At 47.9% G+C, this 16,491-nt stretch overlaps 1 protein-coding gene across 1 annotated transcript in view; it reads right to left on the bottom strand.

Annotated features, from left to right (window-relative positions):
• Nucleotides 1-15,443, bottom strand: part of Eph (Eph receptor tyrosine kinase) — a 688,518-nt gene extending 673,075 nt beyond the window's left edge. Inside the window, exon 1 of the mRNA XM_070083710.1 lies at nucleotides 15,368-15,443. The gene's annotated coding sequence lies outside the window, so the exon portion shown is untranslated. The remainder of the gene's footprint in view (nucleotides 1-15,367) is intronic.
• Between the last annotated feature and the right edge of the window lie 1,048 nt (nucleotides 15,444-16,491).

The raw sequence follows: 16,491 nt of genomic DNA, 5'->3' as shown, positions 1-16,491 counted from the left end.
TCGCCAAGTTGCGGGGGTAAAATAGCACTCAAATTCCACCACAGGTTACAGCTTCGTCAAGAGTGGAAACGATGGCTGAGAGACTCCAGTTGTGCGAATACTGTCTACAGGGACTTGGCAGGCTAGGACTGACAGACCGACAGAAAGTCAGCTACAAGCAAGAATGACAAGAGGAAAACAAAGTCTGACAGACACATAACGCATAAGCACGAGAGAGAGAAAGAGAAAGAGAAAGAGAGAGAGAGAGAGAGAGAGAGAGAGAGAGAGAGAGAGAGAGAGAGAGAGAGAGAGAGAGAGAGAGAGAGAGAGAGAGAGAGAGAGAGAGACAGAGACAGAGAAAGAGAGAGAGAGAGAGAGAGAGAGAGAGAGAGAGAGAGAGAGAGAGAGAGAGAGAGAGAGAGAGAGAGAGAGAGAGAGAAAATGAGAATTGGGTGGCCGCTGAAAAGAATATAAAAAAGCTGGTGTCCAAATAATCAATAGCGGAGGCTCATCGTCTGGAGAAGTTGTGAACAGAGACAGTATTAAAGACATTGGATATCAATATGAGTTTGAAGAGAAGACTGAGAAGTATGAGCGCTCCCGAGGTCCACTACTGCTACTACTGCTACTGCTGCTGCTACTACTACTACTACTACTACTACTGCTGCTGCTGCTGCTACTGCTGCTGCTGCTGCTGCTGCTGCTGCTGATGATGATGATGATGATGATGCTGATGCTGCTGATGATGCTGATGCTGCTGATGCTGCTGCTGCTGATGCTGATGATGCTGCTGATACTGCTGATGCTGCTGATGCTGCTGATACTGCTGATGCTGCTGATGCTGCTGCTATTACTACTACTACTGCATCTTGTTGGTACCACCATATAACACACTAAGAATTGTTAAGGTGACGGTGGATGTGATGTGTTAAGAATTAACAGCAAGCCAGCGGAAGGCTTCGCTCACGTGACCAAAAGTTCCACCGAGTAGTTCTTCGTATGACAGACACTTACCATGATACTATTTTCTGTTTTGTTTATATATTTCTCCTGGCACGGTGCAACTGAAAGACGTACTGCTGACAACAGTGGAGGAAACACACAGGTTGCTGGACAAGCTGTTAGTGAGGCAACGTTTCGCTCTCAGTAGAGTACTTGATAAAGCTCTACAAAGATTTAAAAGTTCTCAGTAAAAGCTGGATCTTGAGCGTGTCTCTCTCTCTCTCTCTCACACACACACACACACACAAAGACAGGATGTTCCAGAGAGGGGACACAGAAACAAAGGGTCGCAATTGGAAGTTGAAGACTCAGATGAGTCAAAGGGATGTTAGGAAGTATTTCTTCAGTAATAGAGTAGTCAGGCAGTGGAATAGCCTAGAAAGTGACGTAGTGCAGGTGGGAACCATATATAGTTTTAAGACGAGGTTTGATAAAGCTCATGGAGCAGGGAGAGAGAGGACCTAGTAGCAATAAGTGAAGAGGCGGGACCAGGAGCTATGACTCGACCCCTGCAACCACAAATAAGTGAGTACGTGTAACACAAATACTAAGCACACACACATACATTCACGCACTTCCACCACTACTCTTCGCACAATCACATAAACCCACACACACACAAACACACATAGACCCTCACACACACACACAGACTCTCACGCACACAGACCCGCACACGGGTTGCTGGGTCAGGTCAGGTCAGGTCAGAGGAGCACAAAGACCCCATGTAACACGCAAACCGCACATACATGCTCACACATCCTAGCATACACTCCCACCCACTACTTTTCACACAATAAGCCCACACTCATAAAGACCCACATACACATATTCCCACACATACACAGACAGACAGACAGACAAACAAACACACACACACACACACACACACACACACACACACACACACACACACACAATTGGAAGTTGAAGACTCAGATGAATCAAAGGGATGTTAGGAAGTATTTCTTCAGTCATAGAGTAGTCAGGCCATGGAATAGCCTAGAAGGTGATGTGGTAGAGGCAGGAACCATATATAGTTTTAAGGCGAGGTATGATAGAGCTCATGGGGCAGGGAGAGAGAGGACCTAGTAGCAATCAGCGAAGAGGCGGGGCCAGGAGCTGTGACTCGACCCCTGCAACCACAACTAGGTGAGTACAAATAGGTGAGTACACACTTCCCCCACTCGCCCCCTCATTCTACCCTCCACCTCTCTCTTTCCCTCACTCTCCCCCCCTGCTCTCACCCTCCCTTCCCCTGCTCTCTCTCTCTCTCTCTATCTCCCCTCCTCCCCTCTTTCTCCTTTTTCTCTTCCCCCTCCTTTCCCTCCCAGTATTTTCCCCTCTCCCTTTGCCTCTCCCTCCCCCTATTTTCCCTCTCTTGACTCCTTTCTTCTTCCCTCCCCCTATCTCTCCTCCCTACCTCCCTTCCCCTCTCCCTCTGCCCCTCCCTACACACAAACACACTCAAATACACACACACACACACACACACCACAAACGACCACACAAAAATACATAAGTTTCTCATTCTGTGGTAACTATAAAAATGAAATGGGTTGCCAGAGAGCAGGACGGAAAACCAGGGGGACTGGAGGATGAGTCTGGGAAGGAAGACTGGATAGCAGAACTCATGAAAAGGTAACAAAAGTGGGGAAGGAAGCAAGAAGAGCTTAGCAAGAAAATGGAGGAGAGGATAGCTGCAGAGAGCAGGAAATGGGAGCTACAAGCCACAGAAGCAGAGGATAAGATACAGAGCTTAGAAGAGGAACTGAAAAATCTGAAATAATCTAAAGAACCAAAGAGCAGTACAGGAATATCATAAACTACTACATCAGTCACAAATGAGGGGATTGTAGGGAACAAAGGAGTTAAACTGCATGCAGAGGGCCTATCAGACCACCAAGGAGCCCGTGAAAAGACGAGGAGCACACTAGGAACAAACGAGGGGACTGAAGAAAATGAAAGTGCTAAGTTATACGCAGAAACCGTAACAGACCACGGCGGTGTCCAGGAAAAGTTAAGAAGGGAAAATGACAGACCACTGGGCGCACAGGGACAACAGATACAGAAAAGACTGAAGAAAGTAAAGCAGCGTTAGAGGCAACTAAATCGAATAGGGATGCTAGGAAGTATTTCTTTAGTCACAGAGTTGTCAGGAAGTGGAATAGTCTGGAAAGTAACGTGGTGGAGGCAGGAACCATACATAGTTTTAAGACGAGGTTTGATAAAGCTCATGGAGCAGGGAGAGAGTGACCTAGCAGCGATCAGTGAAGAGGCGGGGCCAGGAGCTTTGAATCGACCCCTGCAACCACAAACAGGTGAGTAAACACACACACACACACACACACACACACACACAAACACAGTACCTTGCTGTCAAGAGTGATCATTCAACACGTATTCCCGTCTCTCCCACCTGTTACTTATGTAAACATATTAACTACCAGCATCTACATTATTTTCTATGTATACACAATGAAATATATATGTATGACTAGATGTAACTGAGAATACGGTCAGAGTTAAAAAAAAAATTGTAAAACGCCTTGAGGAAGGGAGGGGGCTGAACAGATGGAAGAGGAAAAGGAGGGAAGTGAGGGGAGGGAAGTGAGGGGAGGGAAGTGAGGGGAGGGAAGATGTGGGAGGGAGGGAAGGAGAAGTCCATATTCAAGACGGTTTCCTGATTATTGGTAAGACGTCTGGAGTCTTCTGACGGTGTCAGCGGCTGTCATTCTCCTTCCCTCCCCATCCCCTTCCCTCCCCTTATCAGCCCAGGTTGACAGCCTGATCAATCAAGCTGTTGGTACTCTCTTCACGCAGTGTTACGTAGGAACCACAGCCTGGTTGATCAGGTCTATCCCTCAGTAACGTATCAGGCATCACAGATACATATATTCTCTCAATATATTCTAGCATTACTTGTGTTAACGTTACGTTACGCTCCTGCCAGTGACGGAAGAACATACTCTCGACATACTTTTATGTTACTTGCAGAAATGTTACGTTACTTTCCTGCCAGTAACGTAAAAAACATACTTTTTTGACATGCTCCTTAAGTAACTGGCAAGTTCACTGGGTATTTTTCTGTCTCACGTTAAGATAACAGGAAAGTTTTACAAACAGACTTACGTTCACCATACACACATCTTTACTGTTTTTAACAATAGGTTTAATTCGAATAATATTTCCTTTCGAAATTAGGTCAAGGTGCCAATCATGGACCCAAGGTGCAAACCACAGTGCCAACCACCGCATCAAGTTGTCAACAACGGTACGAAGTTGCCATCTCGGTACCAAAGTTCCAACCACGGTGCCAAGGCACCAACCATGGTACCAAGGTGCCAACCACGGTGCTAAATCACCAACTATGGTACCAAGGTGCCAGCCATAGTACCAAGGTGCCAACCATGGTTCCAAAGCACCAACCACGGTACCAAGGTGCCAACCATGGTACCAAGGCACCAACCATGGTGATAAATTAGACACATGTGCAACTCTTGGGTATCTTTATTGAGGAAACGTTTCGCCACACAGTGGCTTCATCAGTCCATACGTAGGAGAAAGTTTCTCCTACGTATGGACTGATGAAGCCACTGTGTGGCGAAACGTTTCCTCAATAAAGATACCCAAGAGTTGCACATGTGCCTAATTTATCAACATGTCGGTTCTCTGAATCATTCATCTACAAACCTGTCAGACACTGCAACTTCTTGGGATCTTAATACTTAGGAATTCTTCGCTTGCCTAATTCTTGGGCATGACCTACTTCCACATTGAACAAATGTGACACCACCTATGACTGCAGCACCTCTCCTGCCATACGGTTTATAAGCTACTTCTCCGCTCATATGCCGTATTCTACTCAAGATTGATGGACTGAACACATCGACTCAAGGTTGAGGGACTGATTACCTCATTCTCCTCCTGTTCTTCAAGTTTCTCCTACGTATGGACTGATGAAGCCACTGTGTGGCGAAACGTTTCCTCAATAAAGATACCCAAGAGTTGCACATGTGTCTAATTTATCAACATGTCGGTTCTCTGAACCATTCATCTACAAACCAACCATGGTACCAAGGCACCAACCATGGTACCAAGGCACCAACCATGGTACCAAGGTGCCAACCATGGTACAAGGCACCAACCATGGTACCAAGGTGCCAACCATGGTACCAAGGTGCCAACCATGGTACCAAGGTGCCAACCATGGTACCAAGGTGCCAACCATGGTACCAAGGTGCCAACCATGGTACCAAGGTGCCAACCATGGTACCAAGGTGCCAACCATGGTACCAAGGTGCCAACCATGGTACCAAGGTGCCAACCATGGTACCAAGGTGCCAACCATGGTACCAAGGTGCCAACCATGGTACCAAGGTGCCAACCATGGAACCAAGGTGCCAACCATGGTACCAAGGTGCCAACCATGGTACCAAGGTGCCAACCATGGTACCAAGGTGCCAACCATGGTACCAAGGTGCCAACCATGGTACCAAGGTGCCAACCATGGTACCAAGGTGCCAACCATGGTACCAAGGTGCCAACCATGGTACCAAGGTGCCAACCATGGTACCAAGGTGCCAACCATGGTACCAAGGTGCCAACCATGGTACCAAGGTGCCAACCATGGTACCAATGCCTAGGTGGAAACTATTTTTGAAAAGAGGAGTGAGAGGAGAAACCATTGAAAGAATGACAGTAGAAACCAAGAAGAAACTAAGAACAGTGACGGTAGAAACCAGGGAAAAAGGCAGTAAAAAAACAGGGAAAAAGAAAGTAGAGATCAAAGTAAACAAATGAAAGGAGTAAGAGTAGAGGCCAAAAAAAAGACTGATGATTGGAAGAAAAAATAGAGGAAAACCAGAAAACAAAGTTAAGGAGAAAGTCAGAAAAGACAAACAGGGAGACAAGTGAGGAAAGATAGAGATAAAACTGAGAAAAGAAAGATAGGGATGAAAGTGAGAAAGAAAGATGCGGATGAAAGTGAGAAAAGAAAGATAGGGATGAAAGTGAGAAAAGAATGATAGGGATGAAAGTGAGAAAAGAATGATAGGGATGAAAGTGAGAAAAGAATGATAGGGATGAAAGTGAGAAAAGAATGATAGGGATGAAAGTGAGAAAAGAATGATAAGTATGAAAGCGAGTAAAGAAAGATAGAGAAAAGTCATCCACCAGTATCTTGCATTACTGAATGTCGATATTTTTTCAGGTGACCGTAGCCACACCAGACCCACACCCTGGGCCACACCAGACCCACACCCTGGGCCACACCAGACCCACACCCTGGGCCACACCAGACCCACACCCTGGGCCACACCAGACCCACACCCTGGGCCACACCAGACCCACACCCTGGGCCACACCAGACCCACACCCTGGGCCACACCAGACCCACACCCTGGGCCACACCAGACCCACACCCTGGGCCACACCAGACCCACACCCTGGGCCACACCAGACCCACACCCTGGGCCACACCAGACCCACACCCTGGGCCACACCAGACCCACACCCTGGGCCACACCAGACCCACACCCTGGGCCACACCAGACCCATACCCTGGGCCACACCAGACCCACACCCTGGACCACACCAGACCCACACCCTGGACCACACCAGACCCACATCCTGGGCCACACCAGACCCACACCCTGGACCACACCAGACCCACATCCTGGGCCACACCAGACCCACACCCTGGGCCACACCAGATCCACACCCTGGGCCACACCAGATCCACACCCTGGACCACACCAGACCCACATCCTGGGCCACACCAGACCCACATCCTGGGCCACACCAGACCCACATCCTGGGCCACACCAGATCCACACCCTGGGCCACACCAGACCCACACCCTGGGCCACACCAGACCCACACCCTGGACCACGTTCACATAGACTAAGAGAGGCAAGAAGACAGACTTGTAGCAACCATCAGCCTCCTCAAGTCAGTCATTAGACCATACAATGGTGTATTGAGACAAGCAGCAGCAACTCTTAATGAAACCTCCCTGCAATGGTGGGAGAGAGAGAGAGAGAGAGAGAGAGAGAGAGAGAGAGAGAGAGAGAGAGAGAGAGAGAGAGAGAGAGAGAGAGAGAGAGAGAGAGACAGAGAGAGACAGAGAGAGACAGAGAGAGACAGAGAGAGACAGAGAGAGACAGAGAGACAGAGAGAGAGACAGAGAGAGAGACAGAGAGACAGAGACAGACAGAGAGAGAGAGAGATAGATCTGTCATTTCAGCAGAGCCTTCAACATAGGAGGGATGTGGGTGGCCTTACTGTTATGTACAAGGCCAATATTGTCAAAATACCACACTTGGATCCACTTCGAGGACAGCGTGAAACAAGCTTTTATGCCACAAGACGGGCAGAAAGCAGCAACTTCACTCTGGCTGTACCCTTCTCCAGAACATCACTCCATCTGAGATCATACATACCCAGGATGACTCGAGTATGGAACACATTCGTACAGGATAATGATGTCAACGAGATAAAGTCAGTTGATCAAATGAAAACGCTGGCCCACAGATGGCTCCAACTTCATCCTGTTTCCTACTTGTATGTCTCATAACAATAAAAATGCTTTCAAATGAGCTGATGTAGGTAACAGCTCTTAGCTTGTCAATAAAGTTAGGAATCCTTAACCTGTAAATAGCTGTCAATAAAGCTAGGGATCCTTAACCTTGTCAAACCCTGTGTAAAAGAGAGAGAGAGAGAGAGAGAGAGAGAGAGAGAGAGAGAGAGAGAGAGAGAGAGAGAGAGAGAGAGAGAGAGAGAGAGAGAGAGAGAGAGAGAGAGAGAGAGGCGATACCGTGGAGAGGGGTGGTCTTGGAGAAATCGCATGGGAAGAGCCTATATGGATAGAGATGATAAATTAGGAAGAAAGGGACATCGAAGGAAGAGAGGACCGAAGCGAACAAGGAAGAAAGGCTAGGAGAAATAAAGAGGTGGTGGGGAGGAAGAAAGTGAAGGAGGCAGGAAGAAAGGAAAGAAGGGAGAGAGAAGAGTATCAAAGTCACGAAGAACCACTGGAGTAGAGCAACAGTTGTACAACACAGTGAGACTGTTCCGGAGTGCTTACCTACCTAGAAGCCTGGCCAGGCCGCTCGCTGTCCATGCCACCTCGCTGGCTGCTTGTGTCAAGTGTAAACACTGCATCCTCCTCAATATCTCGGAGAGTCTATTTCATTCTTCTTTGTATGGATTGATGAAGCCACAGTGTGGCGAAACGTTTCCTGAGTAAAGATACCCAAGTGTTGCACATGTGTCTAATTTACTGGCCCATGCTAGGCAGGTCCAAGTCAAATCCGCATTGCTCAGAGGCCTCAACCTAAGCGTAGAGAAGCTTCTTCGATACACAGATGGAGAGAGGAAAAAAAAAGTCACAAAACTGATACAATTTACGAATAATTAACACACAAATATGAAGTAAATCTTAAATGAATCAGATCAATAAAAAAGTAAAACATAAGTTATGAAAGTGAATACAAACTAAGATAGGCAAAATATACCACAGCAGCAGCACAGAGGTTGACACAGCTCGTGACGTTACTGACACATTCTGATCTACAGTGATCACAAAAATAGCGGAACATGGTCACCACCAGACACACCGTAAGTGGACACCAGTGGTATGAAAGACAGGAACACTTAATGAAAGGTGCACGGCAATCAACAGAGTGTAGAGTAGTCGAACGTGTATGCTGGAGTGAACCGTGATATAAAACAGTGACGCAAGGTGGTGAGAGTCTAGAAGGTGACGAGTGAGTACAAAGACAGCTCACATAATGACTAAGGCCCACACATGTGTAGCAGCCGTTCTTTCAAATGATAAAGGGGAAGGCTGAGATTAAATCCACGACTTTTTTTTGGAAAAGTCTTGCAGCCCATGTGATCCAACTTAGTCCTCCTGCTGGCCCAATCAAAACACAACACACAGTACTTACCAGCACGAAAAGTGGTTTACTCATTCGATATGTGAAGGCTCTGAAACGCGAGTGAGAGTAATAAACAGTCTAGAGTTACGTTAAAACTGTGATTCCACGGGTAACAGCTGTAAATATAAGAGAAACAACAATAATAGAGGGGCACGAATACGTCTAATCGTCAGAGAACTGGGTAGCTAAGTGACTACCTGACGATGTCCAGTACCACACATCACTTACCACCCTCCCAGAGAGTAGTGTAACAAGAAACAGGTAGGCAGTGTTGGCATCTGCTTTCCTCTGTACAAGTCACTTCACAAATCCAAACGACCCACACCAGTTAAGAATACATACACAAAAAAAAATAATATATACAACAGCAACAACTTTTCCCCACACATGATCAACCAGGCTGTTGGTGCTGGCGGCCAGCTCACCCACATTATCATAGCCTGGCCCATCTGGCACTTGGCACAGATAGTGTGATCCAGCTTCCTCCGGAAATATTTCTGTCCGCTGGTAGTAGGCCGAAGAAGCGAGGCCCACAGATTTTGTTACATTGTTTGCTCATTGTGCTCATAGCTCCCCTAATTTTCACTGGGTCTATTTTACACTTCCTCCCATATCTCTCATTCCAGTCCACTGTTATGGTAGTGAGGAGATTTGGGACTATGCCCTCCAGTATCTTCCATGTGTATTTTATCATGTATCTTTCTCTCTCCTTTCAGAAAGTACACTGCCAGATGTTTGAGGACTTGCCAGTAACATGACTCACGAAATCGTAATGACACGATTGCAAACAAACAGTGGCTAACGCGACGGTCTGGAGTTTTGAAACTCTCTGATCGCGGGTTCTATCCCCACCCGTGGTATGGTTTGACTTGCCAGTAATTTAAATGTTTTACTGGTTCTGTGCAGGCAGTAAATAATCTATTTCACCTGCTTAGAATGGCACTGTCAACACTGAGTAGTAGTCTAAGCGAGAGGGGACAAGTGATGTGAACAGTCACCACTGTCATTATTTCTCTTGTTTTGAAAGTTATTTACCCACCCCTATCATTTTCCTGGCTTTCGTAGCGTTTGCTCTACTGTTCTTTAACACACACGAATGTCAGTTGGCATTATTACCGTATATCTGGTTCATTTACACGTTCTTTTCGTTCTATGAGGCGACCCCACCTGTGTTTTGTATACTGTTCTTTTGGGTTCCTCATTCTGTCCATATCTGAGCAATAGGAATGTGTCACCTCTGAACACTACGTTAACTTGTACCGCCCACTGGACGACGTTGTTTATATCCTCTTGCAGTCTTTTGGTGTCCTCTACTGAAGACACCAAAGGATGATACAGAGCTGTGGTTTGTGTTTTTATCCGCTGTTGTGAGTACGAGAAACAGTAAAGTTGCCAGGACTGTTCCTGCAGGTACTTAACACCCATCAAATCACGATATTCACACCCTTACTACTACCACGCCCACTCAGATACCACTTCAACCACATCATTTCCACAAGCAAACCACTACCACGCTTACAACCATACCACTACCACGCCCACAACCACACCACTACCATACTTATAACCATACCACTACCACGCCCACAACCACACCACTACCATACAACCATACCACTACCAAGCCCCACAACTAAACCATTACTACATTCACAACCCTACCAATTCCTGGCACACACCGCTAACCCGCCCATTTCCTGAAACGTGATTATAAATACATTACTGTGACTATACCTGTGACCAGCCTCGAGGGCTCTACCCCTACCCTACAGCCGTGCCTAGCTAGACTTCCTTTCTGATAGGTCATACTGGGTGTTAGGAATGAGTAACAACTATTAATTACTCTTCCGAGGGGTAATGGGTATTATACGCATTCCCACCTCCTCACCCCCCCAGGGGTATGACACCGCCGGGACAATAAGGCTATCTGTACTAGCGGCCCGAAAAGAGCCGCATGTACATCTCAATCGGGACAAAGATTGACCCTGTCACGACGCTACTCCTGTTACCTTCCACAGTGACACCAACGACGACAGCAGCAGCAGCAGCGCCACCAGGTACAGCAATAGCGTCGCCGCCGCAGCTGCCGCCGCAGCTGCCGCCGCAGCTGCCGCCGCAGCTGCCGCCGCCGCCTCCGCCGCCGCCGCCGTTGCCACCACCACCGCTGCCACCACCACCCAGTGGACAACTCTGGCTTATAAAATCTCCACGGCAAGTTGGGAGAAACGATACAGTGGGCAAAACAGGTTGAGGAAACTTGGCGGAGGCGGCCACTAACTTCGTGTCTGCCACACCAGCGTCTCTCATGATAAACAACTTTCTCGTACTCTCAAGCCTCTCCACAAGTCTTGCCACAGTCTACAAGCTTCTCCACTAGTCTTGCCCCAGTCTACAAGCTTCTCCACCAAACTTGCCACAGTCTACAAGCTTCTCCACCAATCTTGCCACAGTCTACAAGCTTCTCCACCAGACTTGCCACAGTCTAAAAGCTTCTCCACTAGTCTTGCCACAGTCTACAAGCTTCTCCATCAGTCTTGCCACACTCTACAAGCTTCACTAGTCTTGTCACAGTCTACAAGCTTCTCCACTAGTCTTGCCACATTCTACAAGTTTCTCTACCAGTCTGCCACAGTCTACAAGCTTCTCCATCAGTCTTGCCACAGTCTACAAGCTTCTCCACCAATCTTGCCACAGTCTACAAGCTTCTCCACCAGTCTTGCCACAGTTTACAAGCTTCTCCACTAGACTTTAACAATCTACAAGCTTCTCCATCAGTCTTGCCACAGTCTACAAGCTTCTCCACCAGTCTTGCCACAGTCTACAAACTTCTCCACCAGTCTTGCCATAGTCTACAAGCTTCTCCACCAGTCCTGCCACAGTCTACAAACTTCTCCACCAGTCTTGCCACAGTCTACAAGCTTCTCCACTAGTCTTGCCACAGTCTACAAGCTTCTCCACCAGTCTGCCACAGTCTACAAGCTTCTCCACCAATCTTGCCACAGTCTACAACCTTCTCCACCAGTCCTGCCACAGTCTACAACCTTCTCCACCAGTCTTGCCACAGTCTACAAGCTTCTCCACCAGTCCTGCCACACTCTACAAGCTTCTCCACCAATCTTGCCACAGTCTACAAGCTTCTCCACCAGTCTTGCCACAGTCTGCAAGCTTCTCCACCAGTCTTGCCACAGTTTACAAGCTTCTCCACTAGACTTGAACAATCTACAAGCTTCTCCACCAGCCTTGCCACAGTCTACAAGCTTCTCCACCAGTCTTGCCACAGTCTACAAGCTTCTCCACCAGTCCTGCCACAGTCTACAAACTTCTCCACCAGTCTTGCCACAGTCTACAAGCTTCTCCACCAGTCCTGCCACAATCTACAAACTTCTGCACCAGTCTTGCCACATTCTACAAGCTTCTCCACCAGTCCTGCCACATTCTACAAGCTTCTCCACCAGTCTTGCCACAGTCTATAAGCTTCTCCACCAGTCCTGCCACAGTCTACAAACTTCTCCACCAGTCTTGCCACAGTCTACAAGCTTCTCCACCAGTCCTGTCACAGTCTACAAGCTTCTCCACCAGTCCTGTCACAATCTACAAACTTCTCCACCAGTCTTGCCACAGTCTACAAGCTTCTCCACAAGTCCTGCCACAGTCTACAAACTTCTCCACCAGTCTTGCCACAGTCTACAAGCTTCTCCACCAGTCCTGTCACAATCTACAAACTTCTCCACCAGTCTTGCCACAGTCTACAAGCTTCTCCACCAGTCCTGCCACAGTCTACAAGCTTCTCCACCAGTCTTGCCACAGTTTACAAGCTTCTCCACCAGTCCTGCCACAGTCTACAAACTTCTCCACCAGTCTTGCCACGGTCTACCAGCTTCTCCACCAGTTTTGCCATAGTCTTCAAGCTTCTCCACCAGTTCTGCCACAGTCTACAAGCTTCTTCACCAGTCTCGACAGGCGTCACAATGTCTCCAGGCTTCACACTGTCTTTCCACCTTCGAAGTATCTATTTAGGCTTCACAATATCTTTTAGGGCTTCACAGTGTCTCTCCAGGCTTCAATCTCTCTCCGGCTTCCGTGTCTCTCCAGGTTTCAGTGTCTCCATGCTTCACAGTGTCTCTCCAGGCTTCAGTGTCTCTATGCTTCACAGTGTCTCTCCAGGCTTCAGTGTCTCCAGGCTTCACAGTGTCTCTCCAGGCTTAAGTATCGCCAGGCTTCACAGTGTCTCTCCAGGCTTAAGTATCGCCAGGCTTCACAGTCTCTCTCCAGGCTTAAGTATCGCCAGGCTTCACAGTCTCTCTCCAGGCTTCAGTGTCTCCAGGCTTCACAGTGTCTCTCCAGGCTTCAGTGTCTCCAGGCTTCACAGTGTCTCTCCAGGCTTCAGTGTCTCCAGGCTTCACAGTCTCTCTCCAGGCTTAAGTATCTCCAGGCTTCACAGTGTCTCTTTTCAGGCACTTCACTATGTCCCCCGAGTGTCCGACCACGCCCAGTGTGAGGGCTACAGCAACACGTCTAGGGCGTGTGTGAAGGCTCCAGCTTCATCAGGCTGTGTGTGAGTGATCCATCACTACGCCCAGAAGGTATATAAGGGCTCCACCGCCACGCCCACTGATTGTGTGAGGGGGTCCATCGCATGTGAGGGCTCCATCAGGCCTTGGGCGTGTCAGGGATCCACTACTACGCCCTGGGTGTGTGTGAGGGCTCCACTACCACGCCCTGGGTGTAAGAGCTCCACCACCACGCCCTGGGTGTATGTGAGGGCTCCACGACCTGGACGTATGTGAGGGCTCCACCAAAACGTCCTGGGCGTGTGTTAAGGCTCCACCACCACTACACCCTGAATGTATGTGAGGGCTCCACCACAACGCCCTAGGCATGTGTGAGGGGCTCCACTACCACGCCTTGGGTGTAAGAGCTCCACCACCACGCCCTGGGCGTGTGTGAGGGGGCTTCACTACTCCCTTAGCGTGTGTAAGGGGTGCTCCACCACGCCCTGGGCGTGTGTGAGGGGTGCTCCACCACGCCCTGGGCGTGTGTGAAGGGGGTTCCACTACCACGCCCTGAGCGTGTGAGAGGTGCTCTACCACGCCCTGGGCGTGCGAGGGGGACCCCACCACCACTCCCTGGGCGTGTGTGAGCGGTGCTCCACCACGCCCTGAGCGTGTGAGAGGTCCTCCACCACGCTCTGGGCGTGTGAGGGGGACTCCACCACCAATCCCTGGGCGTGTCTGAGGGGTGCTCCACCATGCCTGGGTGTGTGTGAGGGCTCCACCACCCCCATGCCCTGAGTGTGTGTGAGGGCTCCACCACCATGCCCTGGGCGTGTGTGAGGGCTCCACCACCACACCCTGGGTGTGGGAGGGGAACTCCACCACCACTCCCTGGGCGTGTCTGAGAGGTGCGCCACCACGCCCTGGGCGTGTGTGAGGGGGCTCCACCACCACGCCCTAAAAGACTAATGAGGATCCATCGTCTTCAAGAAACTTTAGCCAAATTTCAAATACTTGAGAAAGTTTGAAGAGGCGGAAGGTGAGGTTCTGGGAGCCTCTGTCGGTTGCCCAGTGGTGCCACCTGTCGGGGCCATGACCTGCCACTGGTAAGGGTCCATAGGTACCATATGTAGGGGACCAACAAGTACTTCTTGTACTGACCCATAGGTATCACTCCCAGGGACGCACAGGTACCACTTGTAGGGACGCACAGGTACCACTTGTAGGGACACACTGGCACCACTTGTAGGGACGCACAGGTACCACTTGTAGGGACGCACAGGTACCACTTGTAGGGACACACTGGTACCACTTGTAGGGACACACAGGTATCACTTGTAGAGACGCACAGGTACCACTTGTAGGGACGCACAGGTACCACTTGTAGGGATACAGGTATCACTTGTAGAGACGCACAGGTACCACTTGTAGGGACGCACAGGTACCATCTGTAGGGTACCTGTGCGTCCCTACAAGTGGTAGGGACAGGTACCACTTAAAACAAACAATTCAGTAGACAGGAAATTATACATAGAGTAGACAGGAGAATTTAAATAACGACAGGATAAAATTTCTACACCTGATGGGAAAATTTATACATCACACAGGAAAACGTATTCATCAGGCAGGAAAATATACACAGTTGACAAGCACGCTTATACACCCGACAGGAAAAAAACCTATACATCATACAGGACACTTTATACAGAAGGCAGGCAAGTTAATACATCAGAGGAAGAATGTAAACCTTACAGGGGATAAAGCATTTAGTGTTGATCTAGAATATAGAGATGAAAACTAAAGGACCCTCTTCCTAGATGCCCTTATGCTGGTGAGGGGCTCCTGATTCTAGGAATTGGCACCGTCCCTCCCATTCCTCGGATCAATAATAATAATAATAATAATATAAAATAATATAATAACAGGAGAGTAGTCTAGAACGGTACTCACCCCTGGCGTCGGAGAGTTAGGTCCAAATGGATATCTTGTCCACTCCAGTGATGACTCCTGCGTCGTGTCCAGCAACACAACTGTTGAACAAGGACGAAGATGAATTAGTTGAGATCACAAATGAATTAGTTACGTTCAAACATTAATTAGCTGTGGGCAAACAAGAATAAAGAACTATACATGGTTAGCATAAAATATACACCGTTGAGAAGGCCAAAAGATCAAACATAAAAAGAGAACATGGAAGAATGTACAAAACCTTAAGAAAAAGGATTATCGAACTTTTAAAAAGTGAATATGTCACAATGAAGGAAAGATCATCTTTGTCAAAATATTGTTCAGTCAGAGCAATAATTTAAGCAGTCGTGCCAGACAGAAGCACTACGTAAGTGAACAAAAAACAATAGAGAATATGTTGCAACCCTAAATATTTCTGTACACGTGAAAAATCCTGCAGAATAGGACCATTAATCACAAAAAGAAATGAGCAAAATTCTACAAGACCAATATGAATCCATATTCAGTAATCCACTTAACGAAACCAAGGTGGAGAATACAGAATTGTTTTTGTCTGATGGTCACACACACCGTATAAATGCCATTAGAGGATATAAATCAAGTCTTCCAGTGGCAGAGGCGTCGCTAGGGTTTGGTGTCACCAAGGGTGGGAGGATAGGGGGAGTAAACTCCAGTTACATCACTGCTGCATGACCAGTTGCGTCACTGCTGCATGACCAGTGACTAATGTTTAGCAATGAGAACGTTTAAAGGCCATAAACCGAACTTTATTAACAAAAAATAAATAATCGTAGTAATATTGAGGAAACATAAACTCAAATACCACTTTGAGTACCGCCAACATCTCAAAGAATCTGATTTTACATTTGACCTTGAGTACAGGTAACATCTCAAAGAATCTGATATTTCATTTCCTTGCTTTCAATCCTGCAAAAATCATCTATCACATCATCAAAATCAATGATTTTCCCTATATAGGCCCATTTGTACTCTGTAATCCTATAATAGGCTATATAGAAATGAAGGATTTTTCTCTTAGGTTGCTGCAGCATGGTTTTGGTCACTAGTGTTACCTTCTTTAGAGACTCTATAGTGTCACCCCCTAT

The sequence above is a fragment of the Cherax quadricarinatus genome, chromosome 10, assembly GCF_038502225.1.
Source record: "Cherax quadricarinatus isolate ZL_2023a chromosome 10, ASM3850222v1, whole genome shotgun sequence".
Classification (NCBI taxonomy): domain Eukaryota; kingdom Metazoa; phylum Arthropoda; class Malacostraca; order Decapoda; family Parastacidae; genus Cherax; species Cherax quadricarinatus.
The sequence above is the reverse complement of the archived record's forward strand: the minus strand, read 5'-3'. Positions and strand labels throughout refer to the sequence as shown.